Raw genomic sequence first — 23966 nt, 5'->3', positions numbered from 1 at the left:
GTCAACCTTTCCTTCAATGTATGGTCCTGACTGGTCTACCGGCAAGGAGGCGCCAAGCACGCACTCCTCGTCCTCCCCTCTCAGGCCCCGTCAGTACTGGTCATCACAAAGGAAGGTATCATTTAGTAAATACTGCGAAGTTGCTGCATTTCTGTTCTCATTGCTCCCCCAGATTTCTACGTCCTCACCCTGCGTCGATTTTCCCTTAAATACTTGCTTTGGTGCTCGGGGCAACTGAATCGTTTTTACCTGTTGTTGGGTCTTTCTTGGTCTTTCATTCTGCGTCTGTGGAGTTAAATCAGGTGTTTGGGAGTTATCATCCTGCAAATAGGGACACTCGTCTCGCCAGTGTCCAATTTCTCCGCACTGGTGGCAGGGAAATTTCTTCTTTGCCTCCTCCCTGCTCATTTTGGGCCGGGGCTTTCCTCCACCCCCACCCCCAGGACCTGGATTCTGAGTAGTTTTGGCCATTTTATTCAATTGTTTTTCCTGCTGTTCTGCGAGCTTCACTTGAGCCCACATAACCTTCTCCTTGAGAGCCTTTTTCTTTTCTGCCATCTTGTCCTCACAGTACTTTGCGTACCGTAGGACCTCATCCATCTTTTTTGTGTGCCAACAGATTTTGTTATCTTTGATCCATTGACAAATTTCGGGTCTTAAACCATTTACAAACCTGTAAATAAAATGTGTCATATCCTTCATCTCGATGTTGTCTATACCGCTGTATGTTTTGAACACCTGCAACAGCCTTTCGTAAAAGGAGTGCACTGTCTCGTCTCTTTCCTGCGTGGTTCTATCTATCTTGGTCCAATCAGTTTCCTTTGCTGGCACCTTTGCTTTCAGATGTTGAATTACCTGATCATATTTTCTCATTACTTCCTTCGATGGTTCCCCTGTTCTTTCATCTCTCGGGTATTCCTCACTAGGCCAAGCTATGGCTATTTTACATTCGGTCCACAGATCTACAGGGACCACTATGTCGAAAAACCCATCCAGGTCTTTCCATAGGCATTTCTGCACTTTTACGAATCTCTCTACCTGCCTATACCAATCCACGGGCTTTTCTCGTAATTTCGGAAAATCATTAGTAAAGGATACAATATCCTGTCTGGACCATGGAACGTGTACATATTTTCCACCTGGTACTTCACGCATAGGGCATAACTGTTCCGGCTTGTCAGCTTCCTTGAGGACAAATTCGGGAGTTGCCTGCCTAGACCTGGCCTCATCCTTTTTCTTGGCCCATCTGGCTTTCCACCTTTCCACATCTCCCCATTTTTGTAATACTGTCAATAGTTCTTTGACCTGTGCTTTCTTCCCTGAAACATTCAAGTTTTCCAAATCCTTGTCTGAGAAATCTGCCCTATATGGTTTCTGCAGCGGTTTCGATTTTGAAATATCTATTCCCATGCTAGCAGCAGTGTCTGTCAGTTTTTCATGAAGTACTCGGGTATTTCGGGTGAGACTCTTGCAGATAAACAGCATTTCGTCTTCAGAGTAGGTATTTAATCTATCTAATCCTACGTTTCCTGCCATCAATTCCTCTATTTCTATTCTCAGCTTGTAGAGATCTAAAGGTTTCGTTGGGGACGCTGGTTTTTCAAATTCTTGACTCCATCTTTCGATTTCTTCAGGATTCACCAAGGTGACACTCTTAGTACCTGAGGTCGATTCCATTTGAATTTCCCTCGCGTTAAAAGGATTATGTCTTTTCTGGATCCTTTTTCCTGTATTTCTAACGGGCAGATCTAGCAGCGAGACCTCCGACTCACACTCACTTGTCTGGTCATCTACAATTAATGGTTCTGGTCTAGTCGGTGCAATGACAGGAGTAATTACTGGAGTTTTCGGAGTCCCTTGACGGTCCCCGTACAACGGAACCACTGGTCCGATAGTTACTGGGATCGTCAAGGCTTCAGGACTTGCATTTAGCTGTGACATTTTCTGTATTATCTCAGCTCTCTGGTTTGCTAGCGCTTCCCGCTCTTTCTCTTCTAATAACCTGTCCAAGGATTTGTCATGTAACACCTGCGGGGTTAGAATGGGAGCATAACTCGGGGCAGTGGGATGTGTCTCACTTGGTCCTCCGCCATAATTAGGTTTCTGAAACAAACTTCCTGTGCCTAGAATTCTCGGATCTTCTTCATCCCGTGGCTGTAATAATGGCATTCCTGAACTTAAGGACCTCACCTCACCTCCGTAAGGGGGACGAGAGCAAAAATCTCCTTCACGTGAATATCCCGCCTCCCCACCAATTGGTCTCCTTGGGTAAATACTTCTGGTTTCTACGGGTCCTAGATTTTCAGTATAAGGAGGAATTAGATAATCCCCTCCTACACTTGCGGACCTGACCTCTTCCCTTTGTAGAGGTCTCCGGGGAACATCCCCTGCACTCGAAGGTCGGTGGCCTTCATTATAAGGAGGCGGACTTCTCATGCATATGTCATCTAATAATTCGTCATCTGATTCTCCGAGGGGCCCCCAGTGCTTGGATTTCTCTGTCCTTCCCCCCCCCCCCCCAGGAGGATCTTCTGCTGGCCTCATGGGAAACAGTCCCTCAACAATCATGCTCTGTCTCCATTCTTTCATCTTTTTGTCTCGGGTTTCCTGTTTCAGTTTTGGGTAATACTTTGTCAGCCCTTTATCCATTCGGGGCTTTTCTCTTTGGAAAGCCTCGATCTCCCATTCCTCTAATGCCTCATACTGCGTTAGTCTCAGTCTGGGATGTAATTCATTCATTCGGGTTCTTAAATTGAATAGGATCCTACCATTAAAGGTACCTTCTAACGGAAAGGCCATTATTCCGTCGTCTTTTGTGTATTTCACCCAATTTTCTAACCACACACATGTATTGTACCCTCTGTCGAACATCATGAAAGATGCAGGAGTATTTGGTGGTGGAATAACAATGCCCTCTCTAGTTTTAATCGGCTTGTCCTTTTTGAAGTAGTTCTTTACCTTGTTTACAAGGGACAATTTTCGCTTATTTCCGTACATAATGTCGTATCTATTAGCCTTCCACTGATCCCTTTCAAACCCTAGGTTTCTTGGATCGGGTGTAGTCTCTGGAGTATACGAGTGCCACATACGATTCCTACGCTTAACTTTGTTTACCAAATTACCTCCAATCAGAATGCGTCTTGTAATTCCGTGCGACCAATGAGGTGCACGAGTTCAAATAATTTTCGGCCAATGGGTGCGCGGCCCTTTCGCGAGACCGTTCTCACGCTCCGGCGCTCACCCCTCCTTCACAATTCCAGCCCCGCTACCCGCCCGCTGTTTCTACCAATCCCAGCGCGGCACGGAGTGACGTCAGAGACGCTTCGCGACTGACTCTCTCCCTTCGCAAGGTAACAGAAACTTTCTTTCTTTCTAAAGTGCTTAGTACTTGGTTATTTTACGACGAATACACATTCGCCACAGTGCTCAAGTGTCTAGACAGGAAAGAGTTGTTTTACTGCAAGTAAACTACTTCCATTTACTTTTCACACACTACGGGTAGATCTCTTCCGCCTACCCTTCACTCTAGCATCAGTGAACCTGTTACTTCCCTAGACCCATCCACTCTTTCCGGGATATATCCGAGTCTAAGGTTTCCCAGCGGACCCCTTTGCTTTCACCCAAGCTCCGATGAACCTGCTACTCTTCCGATGTGACCCTTATTAGGTTACGCCACTATGGGAATTTTGCCAATGAACCTCGTTACTAACATTTATTCACACATGTATTCAGAAAAAGCCCTAGTTAGTGCTTCCAGTTCTACCTAACCTGCACCTAACCTTCCTTGAGCCTGCGACCTCGAGGCAAGTAGATTCTATTCACCACTTGCCATTCAATTCCCCGGGGATTTCCGACAACACTTAACAAAACCGGTTTACATACGCATGGATTAATACATATAACAATATAAGAACAAGAATAACAATTTTAAAACAATTCATAAAATTTAAAAGCAACACATCTCAGAGGAGTGATCAATTCCTCGAAACGGCCGCTCTTGTAGCAGCAATAATGTTAGCAGCTACCGACTTGGCTAGCTTAACTAGTCCTACCTAACCTTTAACTATTCCCTAACCATAACTCTGCTACCAGAAAATTACTGATAGAGCGCGCGGGTCACCCGACCAATAATTTCGCCACTTCCGGTCTTCGGGCCCATATATTTCAAATCACCATATACATTGATCGGATGACCTCACGGTCTACTATCAATAATTTGTGAGTTCCTTTCGTTATTCTTCAGAATACCCGACTTACCATCCACCGATGCGGGTACCTATGACCACAATGGATCAGGGAGCTAGCTGTAAAAGGAAAGGCAGCAAAATACAAACCCAACAAATAACATTCAAATTCTCTTTGTAAATGACCACGGACAACTGGAAGTTTTAAAGTCTTTATCTAAAGTTCGTTCTCAGAAATCATTAGATTTGCAAGAATAAGACAATCAATAATCAAGATAATGAAAAGTACATAGCTATAGAGAAATAAAGTCAGGGTAACCATTGAAATTCTGATATGAGATGCAACGGGAATATGCTATGCAGAAAGTGTTAAGAATGGACATTCATTAAGGAAACAATCTTATGCACGTACTAGAGATTCCCTATTGGAAAAGTTTATACTATGGTAAATTCAAAGATCCTATATAACTATAGGAGAGTCTGTGAAGAGAAACACGCTATGCAACAAGGCAAAAGTTCTTTAGATAGCTTAAGTAAGGAGGTTCTAGACCATATGAGAAAGTGACAAACTGCAATGCAGAATATAATTTCTAACAAGTAGGGTAACATAGGAACACGTTACGAAATAAATGCAAATGACTTTATGATTCAATGGTTGCGGAAAAGCATGGAAAAGTAACATAAGCAAAAGGTATGTCTTTATTAAAGCAAAAGACGGGAAATTTAGAAAGGTGCAAGATTCAGAGTTTTCAGAGGAATATTTACCTAGACTGGTGTGGAAACCAAACCCTGGCCACGGGTCAGTTAAGGACAGGAAACCCTCAAGGAAGGATACCCCTCAATGGACAGCAGGTGCAGAATGGACACCCAGGACAGGACAGGAAACCCTCAGATTAGGAATCAGGACAGGACCTCTCGGACAGGACCCTCAGGACAGGACCAGCACCCGCAGTTCGGAAGCAACGCCTGCGCTCCACCCTCTCTGCAGCTATCGATCAAGACCCCGATTGGGTCAGCGAACTCCCAGCAAAGTGCTCCGCCAGCACTTTAAAGTTTAGTAAAACCTTAGTCTATGGTTAAATTTCGGACAGAGTGCTCCGCAGCTCTCTGTATCTTCAGTCACCTATTGAGTGCGTTGGGTCAGTGACAGGTCAGCTAAACCAGACAAGTCGGACAATTTCCCTAGGTGAACCCAGGGTAGATATACTGTTTTGGGACGGTGTTCCACCCCCCAATGTTGCAAAGTGTCAGAATCCCTCTTTTTGGATTGGTCCTAAGGTAGGATTTGGGTAACACACCAATCAGAACAGACTATTTGGAAGCCTAATTTGCATCTCTGGGTACCGCCTAGCAAGATTGGGGTTCCCATGGGAAGTCGCAGAGAATACAATGGAAAGAATACATTTCGATACAATAGAACATAATCATGATGCTTTTGCTGGGTGAAGGTGCACTTTCCCATGGTGGCTCTGGCATCAACCTTCTTTGGCCTGAGTTCAATGTCATGGCAGCCTCTAGTGATTCTGCGCAGAAATACCCTCCAAGATGGACTCACCAGCCCCAGCACCCCTCCGAGTCGAGGATACATGAAAAGTAAGCGAAAACAAATTAAAACATAGAAGTGACGGTATGAAAAACACATCATTGGTTTTGTACTTTAAACTTATCATTATAAAAATATACTATGCAGTTTAAACATTAGCAACATATACACGAACACAAGAGCATTCACCACGTTATTCACGAAAGCTGTGTATTACGCATGCGCACCTTTTCCCACCAAACTTATAACTACGTCAGGTCACGTGAGTGTGACTGACGCATGCGCAGAAGCAATTTTCCAAGCGGCGGCCATGTTTAGGGACATGGATTAGTTGTATTAGAAAACACATATGCAAGCTTCCTCTACTTCGTTCGAATATGAAAATAAAAGATTAGTAAGACGTACAAATTTTATTAATTGATTACATACGGGCGAGGTTCATGACTCGAGCAAGTCGCGATGCGAAGCTTGCTCTATCAATAATATAATACACATGAAGAAAACAAGATCCCCGTGTTTAACTGTTACTGCCCTGATTAGATGCTAGGGGTTAAACTCCAATCCCTGTGCAAACAGGGCTTTGAACAGAGATCGGTATTCCTAACTGTCATAATTATCACACCCTTACAGATATTGCAGGTGAACAGGAACACAAACAACTCCCGTTTGGTGCTAGCCTCATGGGTCTCATCTCTGATGTGCATCCTGGGTCAGGGGGACAGAGCAGCTTCTGGCCTATGTTGCCATCTACTAAAGACACCCATGTACTAGGTACTTCATATAACATACAGAGCTAGGGCGAGCTAGGACACCCAGGTACTTCATAGAACATATAGAGTTAGGGCACCCAGCTACTTCATTTAACTGATAGAGCTAGGGCACTGAGGTACTTCAGCATGAAGACTTCATGTAACAGGACACGCCCCGGACGCGCCCAGCGCCAGCCATGCTGCCCGCTTCCACAGTGAACAAGGGCGTGTGACATATTCCAGGGAACAACTGATGTATTTAGGTAAGAGGGAATGTAAAGATTCTAATCAACCGTTGCTCACTATGAGTTATGTGAGTAAACCCCTTACCTGCTGCCTGATTAACAGTTGTTCGCTAGTCAAACAACATGTGGAGGTGTCAGTTATGATTGAAGATTTGAACTTGGATGCATTGTTTCTAACAGAAACATGGATTAGTGCCGAGTCAGTGGTAGAAGTAGGACTTGCTTGTCCTGCTGGCTATAAAATCTTGCATAACCCGAGAGTAGCAGGTAGAGGAGGAGGGGTGGGAGTGATTTTTAGGAAATAATTGAATTTTGTACCCCTGAAGATTGATGAGGTTGTGGGAATAGAACTCCTGGGTTTCACACTGCAGGAACCCAGAGATAGTCTTCTCACAGGAATGGTATGCTATAGACCCCCAGGGTTTGCTACTCAATACCAAACTTTTTTAGATACCATCACTAATCTAACTTTAGTACATTCTAGAAAGATCATATTGGGAGATTTTAATTTGAGGGAGAATGGGAATTTAAGCAGCCATTTGAGAGATCTGAGGAATACATGCGCGAATCTCAGCCTTCAACAACTGGTAAAACACCCCACCCATCAGGGGGGGACATATTCTTGACCTTTTGTTTGCCAGTCAACCTGAAACTGAAGTGCTAAATATAATACCACAAAATTGGACGGATCATTATCTAATTTATTTCAATATTATGCTATCCTGTCCAGTGGATAATTCTAAACGCTCAACAACTTACCGGAGAGGAAGGGAGTGTGCGAAATTGAGAACAATTTTACCCATCTAACACTCCCAAATGTAAATCTCTTTGCCCCTACCACTACAGTGGAGGAGAATTATAAAACCTACTATAACTACATAACTGACGCCTTGGATCAGTAAATCCCGGTAAAGAAGCTAAAAAATAGAAATAAAATTACAGCACCCTGGTATAACGATGAACTTAAAACAACTTAGTTTGATTTGCAAGAAGGCAGAGAGGAAATGGAGCAGGAAGTACCTAGATCTAGATAAGCAAGAACTGAGACTAGTGCAGATTAAATATAAGGAGCTCATTTTAAAGTCCAAGGCTAACTTTTATGCTAACTCTATTTCACAAGCATCTAATTGTACGAAAGCACTATTTAGGATCGTTAAGGATCTCTCTGCCCCAACTTGCTTGAGTAATAAAGTGGTGGCATCACAGAAATTGTGCGATGAGATCGCCTTCTATTTTACCGACAAACAGCCACATGCATGAAGCTGTTTTGCATTCGCAAACGGTGCGAATTGCAAAATTCGGCCGTTTGCGAATGCAAAAAGCTTTTTTGGGATGCATCACATTTTTTTTTTTTTTCGCAATTTAAGAAGTCGCAATTTTTTGCGATTTCTCAAATTGCGATAGCATTTAAGAAATCACAAAATTTGCGATTTCTTAAATGCTATGCATGATTTTTTAAATTTGCGAATTCGCAATTTCTAAGGAAAAAATTACCATGAAGTAAACCTTCATGGTAATTTGCGAAAAGTTTCAAAAGTGCAAATAAATGCATTTTTGAAACTGATATTTTACACACATACCTGCCCTTGGGACATGTGTGTGAGTAAAATGTACTTACATGACATTTCAGGGGTGCAGGGGGGGGGTCCTTTGGACCCCCCCTGCACCCTTGAAATTGCATTCTCATTTTGCGATTCCTTAATTGCGAATTTGCAAAATGAGAATGCCTTCCCATTGATTCCTATGGGCCAGGCCCATAGGAATCAATGTACTGCAATTCCTTAATTGCGAATCGCAATTAAGGAATTACAAATAAAGAATATTAAGAAATCGCAAAAATCTTTGCTATTTCTTGATGCATGTTTGCAATTCCTAAATTGCGATTCCTTAATTTTCGCAATTTAGGAATCGCAAAATCCTACAATGATGCATGTACCTGAAAGTTGCTAAAATTGTTGGAGCCTTTCATACCAACGATAATGGTGAACAGGACAATTCTGTACAGACGGCGGGTGAGGACTTGCAGCAGATAACTACTCATGATAATTTTCAGATTTTTACTGACCTCTCTTTTAACAACCTGGCACATAGCGTGTCCTTGGGTTCTCCCCTTGACCTTCTCCACCACAAAGTCTGTAAGACGTTCGGCCAATCAACCTTTCCCTGGCTGCGGCAGATATGTAATCAGTCCTTAGAAGAAGGGATAGTTCCGGAGGGATGGAAGCAGGCTGTGGTGACACCCTTAAGAAGCCCTCACTGGACCCGACAACTCCAGCAAGTTTTAGACCGATCTCTCTCCTGCCATTTCTGATCAAAATCATGGAAAAGGCTGTAAGCAAGTTTTTATCTTGTTTCTTGGAGGATAATCAACTGCTGGATAAGGACCAATTTTGGTTCCGTTCGGGTCACGGGACTGAGATGGCTTTGACCACCATGTTGGATAATGAACGTATGTAGGCCAACAATGGGAATGTTACTGTTTTAGTACTTCGCGATATGTCGGCACGGTGAGCCACTCAATTTTAGTGGAAAGACTGGAGAAGATTGGGGTGAAGGGACGGGCTCTACAGTGGCTGCGGTCCTATCTGGCAGGGAGACAGCAGGTGGTAACCTTTTTTTTTAAGTCTTTATTTCTCATTTTCCAAATAATAATACACCAAACATATATGCAATTACAGATGAATTTCCAGTTACACAGTAAGACATATATCTAGTACAGCATATAAGGAGAGGGTCACATATAACATAGCCATTAGAGGACATCATGGTCTCGGGGATTGCCAGTAAGCATGTCAGTGCAGGGTCTATTTGAACCAAGGGGGGAGACCTGCATCAGGGAGGAGCAGAAATTGAACCAGAGGACGCGCCAAGCTGGAGGCATGGAGGTGAGCCAGTACACATCTCGGCCGTGCATTCACACAGTATCAGGGTGAGTGCCACCCGAGCCCATAGCACAGTGGCATTCCGCCCACAGCAGGGGAGGAAGGCGGCATCTCTCAGCCCACACCCGTGGGGACCACCTGACTCAACAGATGGGACTGGCGCTCAGCAGTAAGCTTGTCGATGTAAGTGCGGTAGGGCCCCCAAATGTCTAAAGGGCGTGAAGGGGCAGGGACCATAGTCGAATACGCCACACTATTGACATTTCAGCAGGACATGCTTCGAAGCCAGGAATTCAAACTGGGAGGTCGCCTGGCGCACCACCGCAGGGCGATCTCTCTCTTTGCCAACAGAAAGCCCAGTGCAGCAAGTTTGCGGACAGGGCGTGGAAACTGCAAAACGTAACCCAAAAGTGCGATTTCGGGGGTGGGAATCAGGGGAATCCCGAGTATTTGAATGAGTGCGAGATGAACCTGGGACCAGTGCTCGCCAAGCAAGGGGCAGGTCCAGGCTAGGTGGGCAAAGTCAGCGTTGGGAGCATTCCATTTAGGGCAGCGGTGTGATCGGGCGGGGTCAATCTTGTGGGCCAGTGTCGGAGTGTGATACAACCTGCGGAGGAACTTAAAGTGAATGAGTTTTTGCCTGCTGTTTATCGACACCTCTCGTATAGCACTGCAGCAGTAGGTCCACTGGTCGTCTGTAATGGGGCCACCCAGGTCCGCCTCCCACGCCGCACGTACCCTGGCATCTAGTGCAGGAAGTGTAGTGCTGCATAGTTTGTATAATCTAGCAACCAAATGTGTGCCCTGCGGGTGTTGTATGATAAGGCATAGAGGGGGGGGGCCTCGTCAGGGGCAAGCAGGAATGTAGGAAACACAGCGTGCATCATGGATAACAATCTGGTCAGTACAAAGGAGTCCATGAAAGTGCGATCCGTGAAGCAGAGGTCTTCCGTCAAGGAAAAAGCATGTCCATCAGGGAAGAGGTCCCCGATAGTACCGATGTTGAATTTGGATAAGGTGTGCTTAACTACCGTCTCCCCAGTTATAGGGAGCCAGTGTGCGTTAGGGAGAGGCAGAGAAGGGGAATACAATACTGCTAGTCCTAATAGTCTCCGCATCTTATCCCAAGCCGAACAAGTGGATGAAACTGTTTGTATGTCTTGGGGGTCTCAGGGGATCCCCTTAGGCAGTACCGCGTGTAGTGGAGTTGGCAGCGCCAGGTCTGCTTCAGGTTTTAAGTACGGTATAAGGACGTCAGGGTGGAACCAGGAGTATGCAAAGGAACTCTGTGCCACCAGGAAGTACAGCAGGTGGTAACCTTGGTGCCGTTTTCCTCCTGTAAATCCCCGGTAGTTTATGGGGTAGCGCAGGGCTCTGCGATCAGCCCTTTTCTTTTCAATATCTATTTGCAGCCTCTGTTTCCCATCATTAAATCATTCGGAGTTGACCTGGTCAACTATGCGGACGATACGCAACTGGCGTTTTCCCTGGAAGGAAAACACGTAGTTTCCATGGATACGTTTCAGGAGTGTATGCGTCAGACTGCAGGTTGGCTTCGGAGAAACTCCTTGAAGTTTAATAGGGGGAAAATGGAGGTGCTTTACTGCTCTTATGTTAAGATGCCTAAACACATACCACTGGAGTTTAGGCTTACCCATGAGGAGGAACCTTTGTCCCTGTCAGCACGGTGCGTAATTTGGGGGTTCTGATAGATGACAATCTCCAAATGGAGTCGCAGGCAAACAAGACAGCCAGTGTGTGCTTCTCTTTGATGTGCATGCTGCACCAGATACTCCCAATGCTACCCAAGGACTCGCGCACTCTTGTAGTGAGAAGCACAGTGTTAAGCAGACTGGACTACTGCAACTCCCTGTACTTGGGAGCACCACAGTATATCTTGCAGGGGCTGCAGAGAGTCCAGTCGCATCAGCAAAATTGGTGTTAAATAGGCAACGTAGATCCTCCACTACTGTGGCTCTGAGAGATCTCCATTAGCTGCCTATCAAGGAAAGGGTAAATTTTAAATCACTCTGTTTGGTGCACAGAGCGGTACATGACCTGGGCCCAGTCCCACTAGAGGAAAAATTCACCTGGTACCTCCCCAAGAGGCAGCTTCGCTCCTCCAGTGCAAGTCTGCTGGCAATTCCTAGATTCAAGCGGTCTAGGATGGGGTGGAGGGCCTCTAGTGTGGCTGCTGCCCATCTTTGGAATGAGCTACCACAGAGTATTAGACAAATCAACTCCCTAACCGAGTTCAGAAAGAGCCTGAAAACCTGGCTCTTCCCCAAGGCTTGATCCCTCTTTCTTCAGTTATTCTTTGGCTTATTTACACGATTGTTAATTTTCTAGTCTGAGCGCCAGGATACCCGTAGGGTGGCAGTCTGCGCTTTATAAGAACCTTTTCCATTTCCATTTACAGATAGAGCTCGGACCCAGGTAATTCATGTAACAGATAGACCTAGGGCACCCAGGTAATTCATGTAACAGACAGAGCTAGGGCCCTCATGATAGAGCTAGGGCACCCAGGCACTTCATATAACATACAGAGCTAGGGCACCCAGGTACTTTGTGTAACAGATAGAGCTTGGACACAGAGGTACTTCATGTAATATACAGAGCTAGGGCACTCAGGTACTTCATGTAACATACAGAGCTAGGACACCCAGGTACTCCATGTAACATACAGAGCTAGGACGCCAAGGTACTTCATGTAACATACAGAGTTAGGACACCCATGTACTTCATGTAACAGATAGAGCAAGGGCATCCATGTACTTCGAGTAACATACAGAGCTAGGGCACCCGCGGACTTCATGTAAGAGATAGAGAAAGAGCACCCGGGTGCTTTGTGTAACAGATAGAGCTAGGACACCCAGGTACTTCATATAACAGATTAAGCTAGGGCACCCAGGTATTTCATGTAACAGGGTTCACTGATAGAATATTGATGCTAAACACATTGATGGTAAAAATATCGACACAAATATATAGATTGTAAAAATATCAACTCCCTATACTTAAACAGGTCAGTACAAAAATATTGAATCAAAAATATCGAAGTAAAAAATAAAGATGTAAAAAATATTGATCAGAAAATATAAATAAAATAAGATAATATATATTAAATATATAAAATATGAATATTATCTTTAACAAAATAAATTAAATTTAATATACATTTTAACTAAATATAAACATTAAACTTAATTAAAAAAATATAAACACACAAACATAATAATTCATACATATACATATATTTACTTTAAAATAATTTTTAACTATTATCTTTATTTAATTTTTAAAGTTTAAAATTATATAAAAATAAAATATATACATATATCAATAATTTAACATTTAAAACATTCCATAATTAATTTAAACATTAAACTATTAATACAAAATGAAAATGTACATTTTACAATACAATAAATACGACAGTAGGGAAAATGTTGGATAGCGAAATAATAAAATTTACTATTCCAACTGTAATGAGTGCAACAGTAGGCAAAGTGTTGGATAGCGGAGGGGTAAAATGTACTATTCCCACTCCATTTAGAGCAAAGGTAGGGTAAATGTTGGATAGTAGAAGATTTAAATGTACTTTTGCCACTACAGTGATCGCAACAATAGAGAAAGTGTTGGATAGCGAAGGGGTACAAATTACGATTCCCACTATAAAGAGTGCAACAGTAGGGAAAGTGATGGATAGTGGAGTGGTTAAAATTACTATTCCCACTCCATAGAGTACAACAGTAGTAAAAGTATTGGATAGCGGAGGGGTAAAAATTACTATTCCCACTCCAGTGATTGCAACAGTAGAGAAAGTGCTGGATAGCAAAGGGGTAAAAATTACTATTCCCACTTCAAAGAGTGCAACAGTAGGGAAAGTGTTGGATAGCGGAAGGGTAAAAATTACTATTCCCACTCCAGTGAGTGCAACAGTAGGGAAAGAGCTGAATAGCGAAGAGGTAAACATTACTATTCTCACTTTAAAGAGTGCAACAGTAGGGAAAGTGACGGGAGTGATAAAAATTACTATACCCACTCCAGTGAGTGCAACAGTAGGGAAAGTGCTGGATAGCGGAGGGGGTAAAAATTACTATTCCCACTCCAGTGAGTGCAGCAGTAGGCAAAGTGCTTGATAGCGGAAGGGTAAAAATTACTATTCCCACTTCAGTAGGGAAAGTATTGGATAGCGGAGGGGTAAAAATTACTATTCCCACTCCTGTGAGTGCACCAGTAGGGAAAGTGCTGGATAGCGGAGGGGTAAAAATTACTATTCCCACTCCAGTGAGTGCAACAGTAGGGAAAGTATTGGATAGCGGAGGGGTAAAAATGACTATTCCCACTCCAGTGATTGCAACAATAGCGAAAGTTCTGGATAGCGAAGGGGTAAAAATTACTATTCCCACTTCAAAGAGTGCAGCAGTAGAGAAAGTATTGGATAGCGGAGGGGTAAAAATTACTATCTCCAGTGACTGCAACAGTAGGGAAAGTGCTGGATAGCAAGGGGATAAAAATTACTATTCCCACTTCAAAGAGTGCAACAATAGGGAAAGTGTTGGATAGCGGAGGGGTAAAAAATACTATTCCCACTCCAGTGAGTGCAACAGTAGGGAAACAGCTGGATAGCGAAGGGGTACAAATTACTATTCCCACTTCAAAGAGTGCAACAGTAGGGAAAGTGTTGGCGACGGGAGGGGTAAAAATTACTATACCCACTCCAGTGACTGCAACAGTAGGGAAATTGCTGGATAGCGGAGGGGTAAAAATTACTATTCCCACTCCAGTGAGTGTCAGGCTCCTCAACTTCGAATCCTCAGGATCGTGCCAATGCCCAAGTCTGGACTATGAATACCCACAGACTGTTGAGGTGATTGAGCGGGGGAAGGAAAGGGTAAAAACAGCAGGGAGGGAGATCTGAGAAGAAAAAGAAAAACAACATAAGCGTCTATGTTTCTTTTCCTTTACCCTCTAGTTCGTACATAACCCCTCTGTATAATAACCCCTACCTGAAACAATAAAAATGTATAGCTGCCTTCAGAAGAGAGAAGAGGGTGGAGGCATGTTCATGATACTGCTATCAACGAAAGCAAAACAAGAAAGAACGGTTGAGAGAGTTTTTTCTATGACCCCGAACACTTCCTCTATGCTTTGTTGACCCTCTTAACACACCTACCAAAAAGGCTTGCATCATACAGGTTACTGCCAGTCTGTGTCTTCACTACCCGTCTTTAGCGATCACTCTCTTCTGGAATTAATGTAACATAAGACAAAACCATTAAGGCATGGAAGAGCATATAAGAGGCTTTGTAAACAAATGAGGGTCTCTGACCAATTCAAATAATAAAGATCAAGGGTTGTTAGATGTACAATTCTCCTGCAAAGTCTCAATGTTCACAGGTATTCCTCGCAAAGCAAAACAAGGAACTACTGCTACAATAGAGGTTTGGTCAATGGTTCTTAATATTTCCCAATAAACGATATTAGACCATATCCGAGATTGCTATGTACAAGAATTGTTGCAATCACTCTAGATTCTATTATCGCGTGCGCCAAATATTTCCCCGCATGAAACTGGCAATCCTTCGGTTTCTCCAACAGGGAAATGGCCGCCCAAGCACCATGGAAGGCGTCTACGCTCCTCTGCACGAGACCACCAGCCAGCAGATCCCAGCCAACAGAGGAGTCGCTGTAAAACGGGGAAGAAGTCACCGTAACAAAAGGCTGTGGCGACAGTTCCCGGGATATGTGCCTAGGCATTCTTACCGCCCCTGAAGAAGTGTTGTCTCCTGGCGTGAGAAGTCAGACTCTGAAACAGAAAGAATAATCGGCGGCGCTGCCTTGTTTCCGTCGCTTTTTGACTCTGTTCCCGGCGTCGCACCTGAGTCACGTGATGCGGTTGAAGGTAGTTTATTGCCGGCATTTCGAAGCTCAGTAAGGCGCTGAGGGCAGTTAGTGCGCTACCGGCATCCGGATTCTGACAGTGAGTGCAGCAGTAGGCAAAGTGCTGGATAGCGGAAGGGTAAAAATTACTACTCCCACTTCAGTGAGTGCAACAGTATTGAAAGTATTGGATAGCGGAGGGGTAAAAATTACGATTCCCACTCCAATGAGTGCAACAGTAGAAAAAATGTGGAAAGCGGAGGGGTAAAAATTACTATTCCCACTCCAGTGAGTGCAACAGTAGGGAAAGTATTGGACAGCAGAGAAACAAAATTTACGAATAACATTTCAACAATTTAAAACAATTAAATAATCTTAAAAATAAATAAATAATATTATAAAAATATACAATTAAATATATTAAACATATACAAAGACCATAGTATAATGTTAACTACATATAACAAAAAGGAACAGATATGATATATAAAAATGTACAAATACATTAAGAAACAATATTTATTTTATTTAAAAGGAGCAAATATTCAATAGCAAATTATTTAAAACATTAATATATTTATTTTATTTCCTACCCTATGGCCCACACCAATAAAAAAAGACATCAACATTTTTATTTACATTTTTATTTATTTCTAGAATTATCATAATTAATAAGGAATTTAAAATGTAATATTATTAATAAGAAAAGATAATAAACATTAATTGAGTACACATTCTTTAACACTATGATATCCACAACACACACCTAAAATTAATTACACAATTGACGTAATTAATTACTAATTTTAGATGATTCAAATTAATTAACAAATAATTAATAATTCATCAATCAAAAATAAATTACTTCCCACCCTTCACACCATTTAAACCTATAAACACCACAACACACACCTAAAATTAATTTCACAATTACCATAATTAATTACTGACTAATTAATTTAAATTAATTAACAACTAATTAATAATTCGTCCCAAAAAACGTACTTCCACCATTTACACCTATAAACACCACAACACACACCTAAAATCAATTGGACAATTACCATAGTTAATTACTAATTAATTAATTTAAATTAATTAACAACTAATTAATAATTCATTAAAATGTTTACTTCCCACCATTTACACCTATAAACACCACAACTCGCACCTAAAATTAATTACACAATTACAATAGTTAATTACTAATTAATTGATTTAAATTAATTAACAGCTAATTACTAAACAATTAATAATAAATTAATTTACACATTTAACACTATAACATCACAATTCACCAAATATTAATAATAGAAATTATTTAATAACTTTATATAATTAAATTACTTCCCACCCTATTGCCCTATACACCCACAACACGCTACGGAACTAAAAACGTAAAATTATTATTATTTTTTAATATTACCATAAATATTTAATACATTTTATATAATTAAATCACTTCCCACCCTATTCCCCTATAAACCCAAAACCCGCTACGGAACTAAAAACGCAAAATTAAATTTAAAATTTTTTAACAACTACCAAATTCTAACACATATAATTAAAATACAAAACATTCTTATACAAAAAACAGACATCACACACATATAAAATATATACTAAAATACATAACATTAATATAAAATCTATATTTTTAACAACTGTGGGCCCGTTTCCGATGCGGGCAGGAAGAGCTCTGACTGACGGTCGGAGCCCTCCTGCTCGCATCTGAATGTGCAGTTCGGATTCCTTTCCGACCAAGCCATTCTGATGGGCTCGGTCGGAAAGGAATCCGACCGAGCCCATTGGGGGCCTAGGGGGCACACATGGTGCCCTGCTGTTGATCCCTACACCAGGTGACAGGCACCTTGAGGGACCTGCTACAGGGGGCCGGGATGAACTGCACCTCTGCAGTTAACAATGCGAGCATGCATTCCATTCAGAACGCATGCTCCCATTGCTAAGTATAGGATTGCAGGTCTGTAACCGACGACAGGAGGTCGGTCGGTTACAGTTCCTGACCGATGTCGGACGGACTCCAGTCCGTCCGACCTCTGAATCAGGCCCTATATTTTTACAAACAATATTAAACACTTTGATATTTTTTTTAATCGATATTACTTACCTAAAATCGAAATTCTTGACCACAAGGATTTTTCTGTTGATTTTCCTGACCCACAATATTTTTACCACAATATTTGTGCAATTCGATATTTTTTTCTCGATATTCTTTCTCTGCACCATGTAACATACAGAGCTAGGACACCGAAGTACTTCATGTAACAGAGAAAGCAAGGGCCCCCATGTATGTCAAGTAACTGATAGAGCTAGGGCACCCTGGTACTCCATGTAACATACAGAGCTAGGGCACCCAGGGACTTCATGTAAAAAACAGAACTAGGGCACACAGGTACTTCATGTAACATACAAACAAGGGCACCTGGGTGCTTCATGTAACAGATAAAGCTAGGACACCCATGTACTTCATGTAACAGATAGAGCAAGGGCATTGAGGTACCCCATGTAACAGATAGAGCTAGGGCACCGAGGTACTTCATGTAACATACAGAGCTAGGACACCCATGTACTCCATGTAATAGATAGAGCTCGAGCACCCTGGTACTCCATGTACTTCATGTAACAGATAAAGCAAGGACCCCCTTGCATGTCAAGTAACAGATAGAGCTAGGGCACCCAGGTACTCCATGTAACATACAGAGCTAGGGCACCCAGGGACTTCATGTAACATACAGAACAAGGGCACCTAGGTGCTTCGTGTAACAGATAGAGCTAGGACACCCATGTACTTCATGTAACATATAGAGCAAGGGCATTGAGGTACCCCATGTAACAGATAGAACTAGGACACCCAGGTACTTCATGTTATATACAGAGCTAGGACACCCATTTACTTAATGTAACAGATAGAGCAAGGGCACCCAGGTCCTCCGTGTAACATACAGAGCTAGGACACCCATGTACTTCATGTAACAGATAGAGCTAGGACACCCATGTACTTCATGTAAAAGATAGAGCTCAGGCACCCATGTACTTCATCATGAAGTCTTCATGTAACAGATAGAGCTAGGGCACCCAGGTACTCCATGTAACATACAGAGCAAGGGCACTCAGGGACTTCAGATAGCATACAGAGCTAGGGCACCGAGGTACTTCATGTAACAGCTAGACCTAGGACATCCATATACACTGCTCTTGGTGAGTTAAGTGTACACTGAAGTGCCCAAAAAGAGCAACACCTCAAGGTGAGTGCAACAACCTTGTCCCATATATACCATGGTCTAGGGACAGGACGTTACTTACACCTGTGTGTGTACAGAAACTCCTCTGAGTAAATCATACACAAGCAGAACATAAGTAGCACATTATATGAACTTTCTTAATTAAATAAGAAAAGGAATTATCATTTCTCAATCTCCACTTCTATTAGGAAAACTGAAAGAGGAACCGTTCACCAGTAACCAGAACAGGAACATGTCAATAAGTGATATTTGCAAGCCCTGTCTATCGTGTTTCTGTGGACATCGCATTTCAGGGCCCACCCCTCTGGTTCTTTGATGAGATGTTGCGGAACAGTTTCCTGGTAAAGTGTACTTCACATGGCTGCCAAATGTGGGAGGGTTCCTAGGGCTGGTATGAGCTACTACATCTGAATAAAACAAGATGAGCTGGTTGAATAAACTCTGTGGCCCGATTGCCTCACCAGTATGTGTGTATTTCACCTAAGGTGTGTCGATTATTTGAATGTGAATGGGCTGCAGGTCTCTATCCCAATAAGGCCAAAACCTGTATAGGTTGCTTGAGGTTCCTTCTGTAGGGAGACATGCCTGGCTGTCCAGGATGAACGTTTACCATCAGGAGTAGGGTCCTTACTGATTTGCATAAGGCAAGCCTCTGTCTAGGGCGGCAGAGTCTGCAAAAATTATGAGTTGGAATGTTACCCAGAAAGATTGCCAGTGGTTAGACTACCTGCAAGCATTTCTTCCATCACCTGTTGTGTACTTGATGTAATGCCCTAAATTGTTAAGGGGATGCCCAGGCCTGGGTCGCTAGCTTACTGAGCTATATTCACAGACTAGGCATAATAAGGCTGAAACTGGTTTGGGCTTTCTTGTGGTTTCACCTGGAGTAGGGCTCTGCTAGCAATTCTGGACAGGCTACACTGAGCTTCTGCTATCACAGGACCAGTTCTTTGAACAGGTATCTATCAAGTGTAAAGTGGGCGGGCTACTCCATCCTGGTGCTTTACGGTCAACCAAAGTATAAGAAGTAGTTCCGAAATGACTTTTAAGACCTCCTCAAAGAGCTTTAAATTAAGAATAGGCAATCAATGTATAATAAGTAGTTCCTAAAGGAATTTTAAGACCTCCTCAAGGAGCTTAAATTTAAGACTAGCAGAATCCTAATTCTAGAAGGCAGATCTATTGATTTCTTAAACATTGAAGATAATTTGTGGTCCTATCAACACACCAGGAGATCTTGGGATGAGGCTGGTCATCTGCTTGGTTTGGTTCTTGGCTGCAATCTTTTCGACCCGCCATTACACGGATCTCTTGGGCAGCTGAGACTTAAATGTGAATATCTTACAAATAGCAGATCTTCCTACGCAGCATTGACCACCACATCCTGCCTTTGCCTCTCCATACTCATCACCCCCTGTATGGCTAATATTACGCAGGATATAGATTGTATGACTCATCAAAGCCCCTTTCAAAAGCAGAAATCACATAAAAAGAATACCCTCAAATATCATACAGAATAAAAGAAATAGAAGAAAAGGAGACAGCTAGAGTGGGGATCATTAGAACCCCATCATTAACATTAACAGCAAAGGACATTATTCTCACTGAAAAAATGAAATCAGTAAAGTCAAAGCTAATTATTTTCCCTTGGGATCCCTTGGGATGAGTGTAACGATCCATGATATTCGATTGAATAGCGCCCCCTCGGTGAACGGTCTTGGTCTTCGGTTTCTCGCTTTCGGGTTTGCCCGCCATATTGGGTAGTGCGCCCCTGAGGGGCCCTCGAGACCTGGTAAAAATTACTCCTCTCGATTCACCCACCAGGATCACCAGAAACAAGTTCCAGCCCGATGTCACACGACCAGAGACACTAGATGGCAATCAAACAGTGGAGTTGTGGGGTCAGATTGCATCCCGGGTTGTCTGAGCGGTCTCGAGGCAGGAGAAGGCCGAGGAGCCAAAAACAAAACCGAAAGTTAACTCCGGGGTTGTGAGCAAGGCCCCATAGGCTGTTGTTGTTCAATTACTCCCTGGGCACAACAATGACTCGAGCCCCAGGCAGTGTCATGGAGCAGGCCCCGAAAGTTCGAAGTGCCGTAGTTACGGTTCCCGGAGTCAAAATCGATTTCTGAAAGCAGCTATTACATCAGCTGGGTTGCGTCTTCAATAACCCGTCGTCATAATCAGGATAATGTTCAGGATAAATGCGGGAGGTGGCGAAGGTCTCAGGAGCCCTGTGCTCACGCGGCCATCTCGGTTGCGCGCGAAGCTCCTCTCAATAAATATTCTTGATTTGATTTGATTCCTTAGCTCCATGCTTAGTTAGCATATTGTTTAAAATATATAAAGAGCAAGTAGTACTAGACAGTGAGTGTGGAGGGTTAATTCCTGCCCAATCCTTTTGTGATCCTCTGGCAGACTCATTTCCATCCAAAATTAGAACATTGAAAGCCAAGGCCAAGCAGTGGTCAGCTCAGTTAATTATAATTTTTGTGCATTGCCCAGAATCTACCCACCACTGTTACTTGCTAATGCAGGCATCTGTAATATCAAGAATCCTGTACCTCATGGTTGAGTATGGAGGGTCCAAAAAAAGAAATCCTTAAGCTGTTTAACACATTTGTTAGAGTCTCTATTTGGTTTGCAGATGTCCTGGCTGTAGCGGCACATATGAGATATAAGGCGATGGACAAGTGGGTTCATTTTATGATGTCATGAGTTATATCATTAATGATGTAATTTGAGATGTCATGAGTGATGTCATATGACATAATTTATGACATCACTCATGACATCTCAAATGACATCATTAATGACATCACTCTTGACTTCATCAAATGAATGTGTTCATTTGTTTCATAGTTTGCATAGTAGCGGATAGCTACTGTATTACATTTCTACCTAATTTTGCACAGCCTGTGTTCAGCTAATGGATGTAAGCGTTTACAAAACGCATGTGCTCCTAATGCATCATATGTGTGTAGAAGTATTGAACATGTTATAAATCTTTGTATTGAACAGTGACTGTGTACAGATGACAGTTGATGACTTGTGTCCACTATGTTCCACACATGTTTTTTGGTTTGCAGGAAAAGTTTCCAACAGGGCAAAGATTTTGCGTAGTAGATACTAAGGGACTGATTACGATATGTCCCGTAAAGGCCGTATCGTAATGGGCCACTCGGTTTTCTTTCCGACTGCCTCATTGTGATGGAAGAGGTCGGAAAGTAAACTGGACGGTCATTCCGGCTGGTTTCCGATGGGCTCGGAGAGCTTGTCCGCTAGTCGGAAATCAGCCAGTAATCTCAAGGGCAGGCCCTTCTGCCCTTGAGATCACGAGGCACGGTGTCCGACATGGTTTCCATGCCGGCCTGTCCGACACGGAAACCATGTCAGAAAGCGTGTTTTGGGGCCCCCGCAGGGCCCCATTTGGTGCACGACCTCTGGTTGGAGGCCGAGGGGACACCTGTTTGTTGATCCCTGCACCTTGTGGCAGGAACCGTGTGGCGCCTGCCACGGGGTGCAGGAATAGACTGCACCTCCCTTTCCTCAATGTGAGCTTGTTGTTACGGCCGGTTTACAGCCGTAACACGAGCTCTCATTGAGAAAAGGGAGCATGGGACCTAACAGTGTTCAGTCGCATTGAAATGAGTCGGTCGGGACCCCCGACAGGGTGTTGGCCGGTCCCAGAATCTAGTTGTGTCGGGCAGAAGCAATTACGCCTGACATCAAAATAAGCCCCTAAATTTTGTAAGCAGTCTTGAATTAATTTCTGGCCCCCTGGATCTTCGACCACAGTTCGGCCAATAAAAACTGTCCGTAACCTGGGCATTATGTTTGACAGCAAGCTTACCCCGGAAGCCCAGGTTACTAAAACGACAGCCTCCTGTTTTGCGATTATTAGGTCTCTTCGCAAACATTTTCCGCTACTACCTTCTCAGGCGCGCGCCCAAGTGGCAAGGTGTACGATTCTCAGTAGGCTGGACTACTGTAACACCCTCCTGCTTGATTCCCCTAACTTCCTGCTGCACAGACTGCAAAGGATCCAGTCAGCAGCGGCCAGATTAGTTTTAGGGCTGACTAGAAGGTCCTCGGCTTCTGCAGCTATGGCAAAACTTCACTTGCTCCTACTGAGACAGAGAGTGCAATTCAAATCTCTCTGCCTGGTTTGTAAAGCCCTTCATGGGATAGGACATGTGCTCTTGCGCAAAAGATTTGACTGGTACACCCCTACAAGACTGCTCCACTCGTCATCGGCTAGACTGGTGAAGGTACCAAGATTTAGGAAAGTCAGGTCAGGGGGTAGATCTTTTGGAGTAGCAGCAGCAAGACTGTGGAACAGACTCCCTTGGGAGATCAGGCAAATTAGGGAACTTTTACCTTTTAAGAGATGTGTAAAAACCTGGCTGTTCCCCAAGAACTAGCTGGCCGGATCCTGTCTCTGAATCACTTCCGCCTTTGAGTTGCTTTTCGCCAGGATGCCTGCAAGGTGATAGTGCGCTTTATAAATAAAATAAAATAAATAAATAAATAATTATTAGACAGAATTATCTTAGCAAGACAATTTCTATATAACATAGAAGACTGTGTGTACAGGTACTAACATATGTACATGTGCTTCTTTCATTTTAGAATATGGACTATCTGTAAAGTGTTTACTAGGATATGAAGGCTGCAGGTTGTATGTTCTTAAGCATCTTCAGACCTTTGTTACTTTAAGCGAATAGTGCCTTTTTGACAAGTGTTGCATAGAGTGTACACTGTTCTTAGTAGATACTTTTTTATACTCAGTGGTGTATTTCTCATACAAGTTTCACTGTCTGAAAACAATGTGGTATAGAGTAAACTCTCTCCATAGAATAAACACTATTTACAGTACCCACTTTTCTACTCATACCAACTTCATTTCTCAATGTAAGTTCAGTGACTGTGAGGGGTTTGATGCAGATAAAAGCTGTTTGTAGTAGGGCATTCATTTTGGAACAGATGTTGAATATCTTAAGGAACTTGAGCAGTTGTATACATGTTGTGCGCCATATGCAATAAGGATTTCCCATATACCTGTGGTTAATTGTTAATTAGGCCACCCGTGAAGTGCGCGGTATAGGGTCAATGTTGCACATTAACATGCTTGCTAAACCTAAGGGAGCTGTATCTGTGATGGCATTAATGATGCTTTATAGTATTCTAAGCTATTTTGTACTTACTTTTTAG

Source organism: Lissotriton helveticus, chromosome 5_1 (genome assembly GCF_964261635.1).
Source record: "Lissotriton helveticus chromosome 5_1, aLisHel1.1, whole genome shotgun sequence".
Taxonomy (NCBI): domain Eukaryota; kingdom Metazoa; phylum Chordata; class Amphibia; order Caudata; family Salamandridae; genus Lissotriton; species Lissotriton helveticus.
The sequence above is the reverse complement of the archived record's forward strand: the minus strand, read 5'-3'. Positions refer to the sequence as shown.